At 37.4% G+C, this 14,701-nt stretch overlaps 1 protein-coding gene and 1 long non-coding RNA gene across 2 annotated transcripts in view; one reads left to right on the top strand and one right to left on the bottom strand.

Moving 5' to 3' along the window:
• LOC130081152 (endonuclease V-like) overlaps positions 1-14,701 on the bottom strand; it is a 426,892-nt gene that overhangs the window by 27,754 nt on the left and 384,437 nt on the right. The window lies entirely within an intron of this gene.
• LOC130081181 (uncharacterized) lies at positions 13,794-14,362 on the top strand. The gene is made up of 3 exons (XR_008806700.1): positions 13,794-13,893; positions 13,997-14,152; positions 14,287-14,362. It is a non-coding gene; the product is annotated as an uncharacterized LOC130081181 (long non-coding RNA).

Raw genomic sequence — 14,701 nt, 5'->3', positions numbered from 1 at the left:
AAACTGTTTTACATTCGCTCCAATATGGCGGCCAGTCACATTGTTGGAAAATGACAAATGAGATATCGTCTAAATCGGCATAAACCAAGGAACATAATGTCATAAAGAACTCAAAATTTGAACAATATTTTCAAATGTTATAAGCGTTTTTTCAAAAAACAATGATATATCTGGAACACTAGGTGGCGCTGTGATCAAACTTCTCATGTCGCTTTAGGACATGGTGTCGGTCATCCCTACCAAATTGTGTGCTGATATGTCAAATAGTTTAAAAGATATTGCAATTTATGACAAAATTCAAAATGGCGGACACGTGGTACATCCCATCATGGCAAAATCGATATCCACGGATTCGGCATGATGCAAGGAATCCATAGATACCACAATTATGATTTTCTGACAAACTGTTCAAAAGTTATTGGTCAAAATAGCAATTGTTCATATCTCATGACCCATAGGTGGCGCTATTCCCAACTTTGCATTGGAACCTCAACACATGCTTCTGATGAAGTGTACCAATTTTCGTTTTGATTGATCAAACTTTGGCCGAGATACAGCCTCTTAGCCTATTTTGGGTGGACCTCGTTAAGTTTGCGACATTATAACTTTTTTTTTCCAGTATAACAAAAAAATCGGGAACAGTACTTTTATGCGGCTCAGTCTGAATATCATTTGAGTGCATGTTTGGACAAAATTGGACAAAATTTGAAGGAGGAGTAGCGAAAAAACTGAATACTGTACATTTCAAAATGGCCACTACTGTAATGGGCGGGGTCTTAATGTAAGGTATTGGTTGTGATCAGCATGATGAGTGGAATCAGGTGTACTAAGTTTCATGTCTCTAGATCAAAGGGTTCAAAAGTTATAACCATTTCAATGTTGAATTTTTGAACTGGTGGTGGCGCTATAGAGTTGGTCCTAGAGGGTCAAAAATTGGTCCAATTACTATTCATTAGCATCACTACAAGTGTGCCAAATTTCATCATTTTCCTACTTGGGGTTCATAGGGCTGCCATAGACTCCCATTCACGGAATAATAATAATAAGAAAACCAACAGATACAATAGGTGCCTCTGCACCTTCGGTGCTTGGCCCCTAACTAACAGATACAATAGGGGCCTCTGCACCTTCGGTGCTTGGCCCCTAACAAGCATATTTTTAATAACTTTAAAACATTAAAAATTAGTCTATCTAATTAATCAATACATGAACAAATAGCTGCAAGCAGCAATACAGGGGCCAAGGCCTGCAAGGCGCAGCAAGCAGACCAAGCGTGGCGCACAGCCAGCACATCAAGTACAGCAGCGCAGCAAGCATTTAAGCACCAAGAGCAGTGCAGAGCCCGAAGAACAAAACATCAGAAATTAAATGTACATGTAAATGTACTTCAAGCACATCAAGTACAGCAAGTACTGTAAGTACAGTAGAGCAGCAAGCATTTAAGCACCAATAGCAGTGTAGAGCCGCAAGAACAAAAACAGCACAAATTGAATACACATGTAAATGAAGCACCGTGAGCATTTAAGCACCAACAGCAGTGCAGAGCAGGAAGGAATTGAAATGAAAACTTAATACACAATTTTAAAGTTGCCCCACGTGGGACTCGAACCCACAACCAGAGTAGTTCAGGATTTGAGATACATGGTTTAGCATATTGCGCCACTCAGAGGATATGAATTTCTAAGAAGCAGGGGAGATGGTTCAGTGTGAGAATGATTCACAAAAAAGTTCCATGACATGTTATGCAGATTTGCATGCTAAGCTAGCGCAATGCTAATATATCTTATGGTTAGCCTGATATGTAAAGAGCCACAATGTATTGTTCAACTATAATGTTCTGCTGTAACGTCACTGTGATTTTTTGAAAAAAAAAACTGCTCAAATGTAGCTCAAAACTAATATAGTTATTTAAATATCTCATGACCTGTACGGGGTGCTATTCTTTAATTTAGAATGGTCCCTCATATCATTTTGCAATGAAGGGCAAGGGTTAGTCTCTGAAGCAATTTTGGGTTGACCTTGTTAAAGTTGTGACATCATAATTATTGAATGAAGATAAACATAAATATACGTTTCTGTGTTGCTCAGATGGAAGATCATCTGCTCTATTTTTTGTAGGAATTTATCTAACGTTGAATGAGAAGTAGCAAAGAACTGAAAACTGTACTTTTTCTAAATGTGCAGTAATGTAAAGGTTTAAGTCTTAATGCTTTTTATTGTTTGCAATCACCTTAATGAGAGGAATACTTTTTGTAGTGTGGTCATGTGCCTCACGGGATTTGAACCCATGATCAAGAAGGGCTCAGGGTTTGTAGCATGTGGGTCAACAGCTCACACCACTCAGAGGATGCTGAAATGGAACGCTGCAGAGGAGAGGCTTCAGTGTAAAAATAATAATTATTAATGATTGGTTAAGTGGTGTAATTAGTGTAATGCAATTAGTGTAATTAAGTGGAGTAATTAGTGAGGTTTATAAGGCTGGCAAACAAGGAGACTTGTTTCTGTGTTTCTTGACAAGGTGAGTTTAAGCAGGTCATAGATTAATCAATCTCATTTGAAATGATATCAGTGTGCTGTTCCAATTCTTCTGTATGAAACTAAGAGTTAGGTTGTTGAAAGTATTTTAGACATCTTAATTGTGTGTGTTTTGAATGAATGTTGACAAAATGGCTGCTCTCATGAAGGGCTGCCACATGCTTTCTACAAACATTTAATATTAATAGCCCTGTTCATGCTAAAAAGTATGCAATGGTGATAGTGCTTTAAATAAGTTTGGTTAAAAAGTTTAGCACAATTTTAATGTAAATTTTTTACATTACTTTGTTAAAGTATGTTGAATTTTGAAATTGAATAGGCACGTGATGTTGATTTTGGACAAACTATTTATTTAATGTTTGTGCAGGTGCACTGCACATGTCTGCTACAATTAATACTTGGTTAATAAGACAATCTGAATGTTTGTTTAATAATATAACTTAATGTCTGTTTTATAATAATGATAATAATAAACTAGACAAAGTTCGTCGAGACAAATTTTAAGTTGGCTTGTGAAAGTTTGGAACAGAAAGTTTTAAGTTAAAGTTAGTTTATAGTTTAAATTAGTTTAAAGTTTAAAGTAGTTTATAGTGTAAATTAGTTTATAGTTTAAAATAGTCTAAATTTTAAATTAGTTTGAATTTTAAAGTAGTTTAAAGTTAAATTAGTTTAAATTAGTCTAAAGTTTAAATTAGTTTGAAATTTAACAGTTTAAAGTGTAAAAGTATAGTTTCAAGTTATTTAAAGTTGCTACAGTGTTTCTAGTGGGTTGCTAAGGTGTTCTGGATGGTTGCTAGGGTGTTGCTAGGGTGTTGCTAGGGTGTTGCTAGGGTGTTGCTAGGGTGTTGCTAGGGTGTTGTTAGGTGGTTGCTAGGAGGTTTTGGGTGGTTTCTAGGGTATTGCTAGGCGGTTGCTAGGGTGTTAAGCGGTTGGTAGGGTATTCTGTGTGGTTGCTATGGTGTTGCTAGGGGGTTGATAGGGTGTTCTGGGTGGTTGCTATGGTGTTACTAGGCAGTTGCATGTCATGGGCCGTCCTACACCATAGTAAGTCAACTTTGGGCTGCTCCTGCCCCCCAGGGGTACAACTTTTACTCCACTGTGAGGTATTTTCTTACAGAGCCTGTCAGCCTTTTCAAATGTGGTATATTACAAGTTTCTGAGAAATCATCGCTATTTAGTATGGCCTACGGCCTACAGTTGCTAGGGTGCTGTAACTGGTTGCTATGGTGTGTGAATTTAGAGTTTATGAGTTTAAATGAGTAAGTGTCCAGAGTTTATTAATTTATGAGTTTAATAGTTTTATGAGAGTTTATAAGAGTATGAGTTTATGAATTTAGAGTTTATGAGCTAGAGTTTATAAGTTTAAATGAGTCTAAGAGTTCGGGTTTAGAGTTTATTAATTTATTATGAGTTTAAGAGTTTACGATTAGATAGATAAGTGTCATATATAGACAGGGGCGTAGAATTTAGTAGGGACGCTAGGGACGTGTCCCTACCAATATCCAGTGACACTGATATATCCCTAGCAATAATTTCGATCAAAACTTAAAATATATTTATAAATTGATTAGGGCAGGGCAAAAAAATAGATTTTTCGATTAATCGTTTTTTAAAATGTGGTCGATTCAAAATCGATTCTTTCTATTTTGTTTCCATATTAAGGACTCGCGGTGGTGCTGCGTCTTCTCTCTCTGCACTAGGCAAGCGCTGAATATTCACTTGCACAATCGGGCCAGCATTGCACCGTAACTAAAGTTTATCATTGATTTTACCAGTTTAAACATTCAAGCAATGTTAAACCATGCTGTGCTCGCGCACTCTCAGAGATGTCTTTCACTGCGTGCACGTTAATAAAGCCTAAATCCGCCTCACAAACAGCTCGCCAGAAACAAAAGTTTTATCACTGGATTATATCGCTTTACTGTAACAGTTAAAAACACGCAAAATTATGTCAATACTGTCTTGGTTAGTAACCTCGTAAAGACAGTCGGTTATGTCTTAAATTAGCATCAAAATCCTGTCCATTCATTGTATGCATTTAGTGTATAAGCTAGTGTACCTAAAATAAAGAGTTTTACTGTGTATACAGGTTTATGGCTCTTAATTTATTTGTATTAATTAACCACTAGTAAACTTATGTCCACTGTTCTTTTTTTTTTTTTTATAAATATAGGATTTGTATTACATCTATATTCATTATAGTCAAAGAATATAATCAAGAATCAAATCAGGAATCAAGAATCGAAATTGAAAATCGAATCGAGAATCAAAATTGAATCAATCTGAGAGCTTTCGAATCGAAATTGAACGTGAATCGATACCCAGCCCTAAAATTGATGTCCCCGTCCCCACCAATTTCAAAATCAAACCTACGCCTCTGTATATAGATGAGTGTATTAGTTTAAATGAGTCTCAATAGCTCATATAGTGTATAGAATGGCAGTTTGATTGAGTCTAGGGCTTCAAAGTATTTAGATTTGAATTTTTGACAGTTGGGCAGTTTGAAAATCTGAAGATTCCACAATGTTAAGTCAATGGGTTTTAGGAAAACCGTAAGTCCGATCAGTCTGAAAAACTCGAGTCAGAACAGTTTGAGTGTCCGTGCCGAGTTTGGAGTATGTGAAGTTAAAGCTCTAGGAGGAGGAGTAGTAGTAAGAAATTTAAGTCTCAGAAAAAGAATACTAATAATATTAAGTTTAAATAGCATTTCAGTAAGTTGACTTTCACAAGCCAAATTAAATATATATTTATATGTACATTCACATACGTGCATATCAAATATTTTAATTATCTTAATTAAAGTCTTATTGATTTCAGAATTGTTATATTTCTATGTGAAAATGGCTAGAAAATCATTATAGTGTAATGCAGTGAAATATTTTTGGGTGTTTTGTAAAACTGGCAACTTGAGTTACGCAAGTATACATAAAAATCTTTTTGTTTATATTTACAGATGCCACGACCTAAGAAAAGGGCCCGCATAGCCAAGAGGCTTGCACAACGGTGTGCAAATACAGAGGTTCCGCCGCTTCCTCTTGAAAAAAAGGCAGAGGCTGCACCGCTTCCTCTTAAAACAAGTGAAGCAGAGGTTCGGCCGCTTCCTCTTAAAAAAATGGCAGAGGCTGCACCACTTCCTCTTAAAAAAGGGCAAACAGAGGCTGCACCGCTTCCTCTTAAAACAAGTCAGGCAGAGGCTGCACAGCTCCCTCTTAAAACAAGTCGAGCCGAGGTTTTGCGGCTTCCTCGTAAAAAAATGGCTGAAAACAAAAATTCTGACAAAAATTCTGACAAAAATTCTGACAAAAATTCTGACAAAAATTCTGCTTCAAACTCTGTCAAAAACCCAGTCAAAAACCTGTCAAAAACCCAGTTACCTCCACAGAACTCTGAACAAAACTTTAAAATGTACAGAACTTTACATGAAAATGCTTTGAATACTTTACCTGCATGTGTTGAATTTCTACAGAAACCATTACTGAAAGGTTCCTTTCATCAAGGTGATGCCCGCTTTGGAAATTCACGTGGCAGACAGTGTGGTGCCATCAGTCTGATAGCAGTGTTGTTGAGCAAGATGAAGAACGTGTTGACCTGGACAACACAAGATCTCAATGGTGTATTGGTTGCAGGAACACGCCTTTATGAATCTTTACGAAACCAGGGTAACATAAATGACCGGGAAGTCATGGGTAGGCATTACATTGCTGTCCATGAATTACCAAGGAGACATGTGCTGGGTAATACTGTCTTTTCCATAGAATATGCAGAGTCTCTCACTGGATTTGTTAATGTTGATGACTATGATGAATCCTTAAGGAATGTGGCCATGCCAGTTGATGTAGCTCTTCAGCGAGCTGTATTGAGTGCTGATGCTTTCCTTTTATGTATTTGTGCCAACACATGTGCAGTTATTAAGGAGGGCTCATGGTATGCCTTTGTTGATTCTCATGCTAACATGACAGAGACAAGTTGTGTTGCTTATCACAGCACCATAGAATCTTTGTATAACTACATTAATGAGATGGCACAGTCATTTGGGGTAATTGCGCCACGATTTGAGATAACTGGAGTTTTTGCTCATGCAGATGCTGAAGTTTCTCACTCGCTGGAGGCAGACCGCAGCAGTTTTCCATGCTCTTCTGGTAAAGCACTTTACAGTGAAGTTCTAAAACGCAAACCTAAGGTATGCAAATCTGTGACGACTGAGGTAAGGTCATCTGTCTTTCAATCACCTGAGGCTGAAGTTCAAAATACAAGCACTGATGTTCCCATGCCACAACCAGTGTGTAATGTGTTGCCGAGTAAAGGAAAAAGGGGGAGAAGTAAAAATCAGTATGAACTATCAGAGAAATGGGTTACGAAGTCCCACTCGCTGGAGGCAGACCGCAGCAGTTTTCCATGCTCTTCTGGTAAAGCACTTTACAGTGAAGTCTTAAAACGCAAACCTAAGGTATGCAAATCTGTGACGACTGAGGTAAGGTCACCTGACTTTCAATTACCTGAGGTTGAAGTTCAAAATACAAGCAATAATGTTCCCATGCCACAGCCGGTGTGTAATGTATTGCCGAGTAAAGGAAAAAGGGGGAGAAGAAAAAAGCAGGATGAGCAGGTCTCTGAGAAACGGGTTGAAAAATCTCATGTTGAAAATGTTGTAGATGACATAATTATTACTGATGTTTCAATTCCAGAAATATTTTTTTCTCTCTTGACTGTTAGAGATCAGCAAGCTTTATGTGAACTTTTGCTTCTGACAAATGATAACAGTGACTGTGATGTTGCAACAAACTTTGGTCCCATTGCAGGTCCGTGTCAGACAAAGAGTATCAAACCAGATGGTAACTGCTTTTTCAGATCACTGGCATATGCGATTTGTGGAAGTGAGGACAAACATTTGAAGATTCGCCGTGCAGTTGTCAAACACCTGAAAATGAACGCTTCAATATTTGAGAGGTATGTGAGAAGTGAGTATACTTCAGTAGAGGACTACTTGATACAATCTAGAGTCTATTATTCTGGGTCATGGGTCACTGAAATTGACATCTTTGCTTCTGCTGATCTATTTAAAACAACAATAATGACTTTTAATGATGGCCGGTGGAATGCACACAAACCTACTGGAGAGGTAATTGTAAACAATGCAATATATTTGAAAAACTGTAATGGTAATCATTATGAAGTTGTGACATGTGTCAAGCACAGAGATCAAGACATTTGCGCAGCAAAGTGTGGGAATGCTACTTCAAATGAGGTGAGAATGCTATGTCTGCGTAAAAGGAAGGTAAGTGACGCTGCAGAATGTGACCAAGAGACCAAGAGACAGAAACAATGGAAGTATGAGAAGTCCAAGTATGATAGTGACATTGATTTCAGACAGAATAAAATTGCCCATGCCAAAACAAAATACCGTGATGTTCAGTTTCAGAAACATGTTTGCCAGTATTCTCAGATGAAATATAAAAATAATGTCTCATTTCAGGCAACTGTACGTGAGTATTCCAAGAAGAAATATCTTCAAAACCTGGCCTTTAACACAAGAGTGCGTGAGTATTCCAAGAAGAAATATCTTCAAAACCTGGACTTTAAAGTAAGAGTGCGTGAGTATTCTAAGACAAAATATCACAAAGATGTAAACTTTCATTTCAGTAAAATACAAAAAGGCTGTGAGGTATATGCAAAAAAAAGGGAAAAACAGAAAGACATTGGTGTTGCCATTGCTGGTTTTCGTCAAGAAGTGAGTAGAGGTCCAGAGTTTGTGTGCTGTGTTTGTCACCGTTTACTTTTCAGAAAGCAGGTTACTGAATGCAAACCAGAATGCTATGAAGACAAAGGAGACAAAATTGCTGCTTTGGCAAGAAGATGCATCACCCTGAGGTATGTGCATGTTTGTGATGAAAAATGTCATAATACTTCTGGTTTTTCTCCAAGGTGCAAATTGTGGATTTGTCCAACCTGTCATCGAAAAATTATCAGTGGAAAACTGCCTGAAGAGAGTGTTGCTAACAATATGCATTTGGTGGACATTCCAAATCAACTAAAGTGTCTTAACTCTTTGGAACAACATCTTGTGGCACGTAATATTCCTTTTTTGAAGTTACTCTGTCTTCCCCGTGGAAAACAAAATGGCTGCCATGGACCGGTGGTGTGTGTTCCTGTAAATACTGCAGATGTGTCAAATATTCTTCCACGAAATGAATGTGATGACAAGATGATAAGGATAAAACTGAAGCGCAAGTTAACCTACAAAGGGCATTATGAGTACAAGCATGTTTACACTGATCGTGTTAGAAATGCTCTGCGACGTTTGATCAGGTGCAATAAATGGTACAAGGATGTGGAGATTAATGAACAATGGATCAACTCTTTGAATGAACCAGAAGAGAATGTTGCTGAAGAAATGGAGGAACAAGCTGACGTTGAAAAGAGTGAAGAGGAAAATGATACTGAAGAACAGCCAGAGGAAGACTTGACTTACATCAAAGAGCAGAGTGGTCTTTTGTCAGACACATGTTTACAACCTGTCGATCTTGGTTCAGAAGTAATTGATCAGCACTTTCAAGATGTATTAAATGTGGCACCAGCTGAAGGTAACAGTCCTGTTAAATTATTGTCTGATAAAAGCAATGAAGCAAAATGTTTTCCTGTTCTCTTTCCAACTGGTGGTCCAACATTCCATGATGAGAGAGAAAGAAAGATCACACTGTCACGATACTTGAATGCAAGAATCCTCAACGCAGATGGACGTTTTGCACGGAGTACAGACTTTATTTTCTATGCACAATACATGTCGGAGTTGGATCAAATTGTATCTAATGTTTCTATTGCTTTGCGAAAAGGGTCGGACAAGAGGTTGTTGCAAGGAGTAACCTCGGATATGCTGACAAACCCAGAGTCGTTAGCTAAAATATTGAATTATGATGAAGGATACAAATTTTTGAGACCAGTCCGTGGAACGCCACCCTATTGGCAATCGACTCAAAAAGACCTTTTTGCTCTCATAAGACAACTAGGTATTCCAACTTTCTTTGCATCCTTTAGCTCTGCTGATCTCAGATGGCCTGAAATGATCAACACCATCCTGGAGCAAGAACAGAAAAATGTCAGTGTTGATGAGCTTGACTGGTCTGAGAAATGTGGACTAATTCGACGAAACCCAGTCACTGCTGCAAGGATGTTTGATTATAGATGGCATTGTTTTTTGAAGGATGTCATTATGTCACCTGCTCAACCTATTGGAAAGATCAAAGACTACTTCTATCGTGTAGAGTTTCAACAGCGTGGATCTCCTCATGTTCATTGTCTGTTTTGGGTTGAAAATGCTCCAAAGTTAAATGAAGACAACGAAGACAGTGATGCTTTGGTTGCTGCTTTCATAGATCATTATATCACTTGTGAGACACCAGGAGATGATGACGCAGAACTTTATGAGACTGTGAACAGTGTTCAAAAGCACAGCAGAAGACATTCCAAGACATGCCGGAAGAAAAACACAGTGTGTAGATTTAATTTTCCACGGCCTCCATCTAGCCGCACCTTTATAACAAGAGCTATACGAGATGACTTGAAAGGCAATGATGGAAATGAGACTGCAAGTGCAATTCTGAAGAAAATCAAAACTGCGTTAACAGAATCTGAAGTCAATTTTGATTCAACAGATGCCTTTTTCCAATCCATTGGAATTAATCAAGCTGTGTTTGAGAAGGCGTACAAGAAATGTTCTAAAAAGAAAAGTGTCGTCTTGAAACGAAGTCCAAAAGATGTTTGGGTAAATCAATATAACCCTCATTTATTGCGTGCATGGCAAGGCAACATGGATATCCAGTATGTAACAGATGCTTACTCTGTAGTGGTTTATATTATTAGTTACATCACAAAAGCAGAACAAGAAATGGGACTGTTGTTGTGACGTGCACAAAATGAAGCTATGAATGGAAATCTTGAAGCAAGATCATCATTAAAAATGTTGGGAAGTGTATATCTACACAACAGAGAAGTTTCAGCACAAGAGGCAGTGTATCGCCTAACAGGTATGCACTTGAAAGAATGCTCTCGCAAAGTCCAGTTTATTCCAATTGGAACTGATCCTGTGAAGATGAGTTTGCCTTTGCGTGTTCTCCAAAACAAAGATGACCATTGTGGTGAAGAGAATTTTTGGATGAATAGTTTGGTTGACCGATACAAGAGTAGACCAAAAACAGAACATTTTGAGATTCTGTGTCTGGGCAGTTTTTGTTCAGAATACAGGATATTGTCAACATCTGAGCTATCTTCACAAAACAAAGAAAATGTGATCAAGCTTGACAACAATTGTGGTTATATGATAAGAAGAACTCGAACTGAACCTGCAGTAATAAGGTATCCAAGATTTTCACCAACAAAAGATCCTGAGAAGTACTATCATTCACTGCTACAACTTTTTTTACCACATTATGAAGATTACCAGCTGAAGCCTGAGAAGTTCCACACTTATGAGGATTTCTACAACAATGGTGCTGTGAAATGCGGAAGTAATGTGACTGAAGTAAAATCTATTGTTGATTCTAATCGAGCACTGTTTGAAAAGGACAGCGATGAAATGGACCGAGCTCAACAGGTTTTGGAGCTGGGTGTTGATTTGGAAGATGCTTGGGCTGCATTGTGTCCTGAAACAGAGAAGGAGCGCCATGAATGTATCGAGCTAAAGAAGAATAACGTACTTCCTGAAGAAGATGATTCTGACACACTTATTCCAGATCTTGTAGCGAACCCTCGAATTGCATTCACAATTGAGAACAGTAATGCTGCAATGTCTCGAGATGAAGCATTGGGTTTACTAAGATCATTAAATGCTAAACAGTCTGCAATATTTTACAAAGTTCGCGACTGGTGTTTACAAAAACTGCATGGAGAAAATCCTGAACCGTTTCGCTTGTTTGTTACTGGTGGAGCAGGCACAGGAAAAAGCCATTTAATCAAAGCAATATGCTATGAATCTTCTAGACTCTTGTCTCAGCTGTCTGACAACCCTGATGAGCGGAGTGTGATTTTATGTGCATCAACTGGAGTAGCTGCATACAACATTGGCGCTGCTACCATACACCACACTTTTTCAATTGGTGCTAATGTCAAACTGCCATATCAACCACTAAGTGATGACAAAATCAATTCTCTGCGTTCCAAACTTGGATGTTTGCAGATTTTGATTATTGATGAAGTATCCATGGTTGACCATCACCTTTTGTCATATGTTCATGGGAGATTGAGACAAATCAAACAAACTGGTGATTACTCCCTCTTTGGAAAAGTAAGTCTTGTAGCTGTAGGAGATTTTTATCAGCTGCCGCCTGTCAAAGGAACTCCACTCTATGCTGATACAAAAGGAGTGAACCTTTGGGAAAACCACTTTGAAATTGCTGAATTAACTGAAGTTGTTCGGCAACAAGATGTAACTTTTGCTGAAACCTTAAATCGTCTGAGAGTTCGTAAAAAGAATGAACCTCTAAGCTCAGGTGACATCAACATGTTGAAGCAACGTGAAACAGGAGAAGAATGCGGTGATGTTCATATATTTCCTACAAATAAAGAGGTTGATGAATACAATATTCAGAGACTAAATGAGGTTTGTCCTGAGGCAATCAGTATTCGAGCTCAAGACTTTGAGAGAAATCCAAAAACTGGAAGGATAGAAAAAAAAGTTGGATTTCATTTAACCGTTTTCAACTCCTGTTTGGCTAAATGTGTTTCCTTGGGTGTTGGAGCAAGAGTTATGTTAAAGAAAAATATTAATGTTTCGGATGGACTTGTGAATGGAGCCTTTGGTACAGTTGTCCATATTAGCAGAAGTCAAAAACAGGACGACGATGATTATGATGATGACTTTCCATCAGCCATTCATGTGGAATTTGATGATCCAAATGTGGGAAAAATTCAGAGATCAAACCAACGACATAGATTTTCCCAAAATTCTACAGTAATTGAAGTTCAAGAAGATCAAGTCACAACCAACGGTGGATTAAGGCGCCAATTTCCACTTAGACTGGCATGGGCATGCACTGTTCACAAAGTCCAAGGGCTCACAGTAGATAAAGCTGTCGTATCCCTTGACAAGATCTTTACTTCAGGACAAGCATATGTTGCATTGAGTCGTGTGAGAACTCTCAATGGACTAATTATTCAAAACTTCAAGGAGTCTGTAATATACTGTAATGATCAAATTGACTTGGCAATGAAAAATATACCAAAATTTCCATTAGAAAGTCACACTTTCTCAAAGACACCTGGTATATTTACAATTGCTCTTCAGAATGTGCAAAGTCTTCAAGCTCATGTTCAAGATATTCAAGCTCACAGACAACTTATGAATGCAGATTGTATTTGTTTAACTGAAACATGGCTAAAAGTTGAAGACCAAGTACAAATACCAGGATTTATTTTCAAGCATAATCCAAGAGCTAAGTGCTATGACAACAGCACTCCCCTTTTCAGTAATTTAAAACAACAGCGAGGAGGTGGGGTTGCTATCTACTGTTGTGAAAACATGTTTTTTAAAGTCATCATTCCAGAACCTTGCAATTTGGAATGTTTGTACTTCTCAGTTCCACATATCAGTTTGAATGCTGCTCTGCTGTACAGGCCTAATTCATATCAAATTGATGTGTTTCGACAAAATCTGTTACATGTCATTACTGAGCTGGAAAAACATCCAGGAAAGAAAGTAATTATGGGAGACTTCAATGAGGACATCTTAACATCATCTTCAATTGGGACACTAATGGAAGTCCATGGATACAGTCAACATGTGCAATGTCCTACAACTGAAAAGGGTACGTTAATAGACCATGTCTATATTAAAGATGCAGAAAATGTTACAATTGAAATTGTTTCAACTTACTATAGTTACCATGAAGCAATACTAGTTTCAGTAAGGTAATTGACATTTCTGACACATAATGAAGACTGTATAACTGCATTTTTCTTTTCTGTGCCCCTACCCTGCTACAATTAATCTGAGATTGAGGTCCATGAAGGTCTGTTCAAGTTCACAAATGAAAACGGTATGTTATTAGACCATTTATTTCAAATCATTTCAATAAGAAAATGATTCATTTGTTGTAATTTCTGCAAGTCCACTAGTATGCTATCAAGAAAGGTTTACTCATGTAAGGTAATATGTCTGATTTATGCAGCACGCTGAACTAAGAAATGTATATAATTACACTGTCTATTCTGTTTTTGTTCGTACAATGTGACGCACATCTTGAGATTCCAAGGTCTATACAGTTCTGACCATTCCATACCAAGTTCTATCCATTGTTCATCGGGCACAAACCAGCACCTCCCATAATTGCTCTTCTTTCTGGAGCTCCAAAGCTACATCCAGTCAAGGTTTTTGTAGTTTTTATGCATTAAATTTGTGTTTGATTTTTCTTCATTTTAGACAATGGTTTTGTTTTTTAGCTGAATTTGTTTTTGATCTAATTTCTGCCAGTCTAAGCCATCCAAACAACACTGGATGCTTCCAATCAGCATAGGAAGCATCCACAAAGACTGCCTGCATTCCTACAGTTGTCTTATAAAATGCAATTAAGTTAATAGGATTACAAGAAAACATCTAAAAATGATCTAGAAAACTTCACATAGAAAGGTAAGTTGACATGATTGTGTACATTTTAATAGTTTAAAAAGAAAATATTTAAGGCACTATCAACTAACAATATAATTTCAGATTTATAAACTGTATGTTATCTTACCTTTTTGTCAGTAAATTTTTTTTTTTAGATTTCTGAAACACTGAAGTCATAATTCCTCCATATACCCATCACAAGATTTTCTGCTCCATGAACTCCTCTATAGAAGCACACAAAATAAAAATAATATCTTTTTTGATCAGCTATGTCTGCAAAGCTTGAATGAAAGCATGTCAATTTCAGTTAACAGATTATCTACATTAATGGCAATATGTTTTTGTGTAAACTGCTTCACTTTCATCAAGCAGTTTGTTATATGTATGTAATCTCTGCAGATTTCTGAATGAACTGAAGTTATAATTTCCTCCATATGTCATCACAAGATTATCTGCACCATGAACTTTTATAAAGAATCGCACAACTATTAAGATGGTAAGTTTTATTGAAGTAAATTTAAGTTGTGGACATTTATACAAGCACTGATAATCTACTAATAGTACACTTTC

Source organism: Rhinichthys klamathensis, unplaced genomic scaffold (genome assembly GCF_029890125.1).
Source record: "Rhinichthys klamathensis goyatoka isolate OS25496 unplaced genomic scaffold, OSU_Roscu_1.1 h1tg000036l_1, whole genome shotgun sequence".
Classification (NCBI taxonomy): domain Eukaryota; kingdom Metazoa; phylum Chordata; class Actinopteri; order Cypriniformes; family Leuciscidae; genus Rhinichthys; species Rhinichthys klamathensis.
Note: the sequence above shows the minus strand (reverse complement) of the source record. Positions and strands in the feature narration are given on the sequence as shown.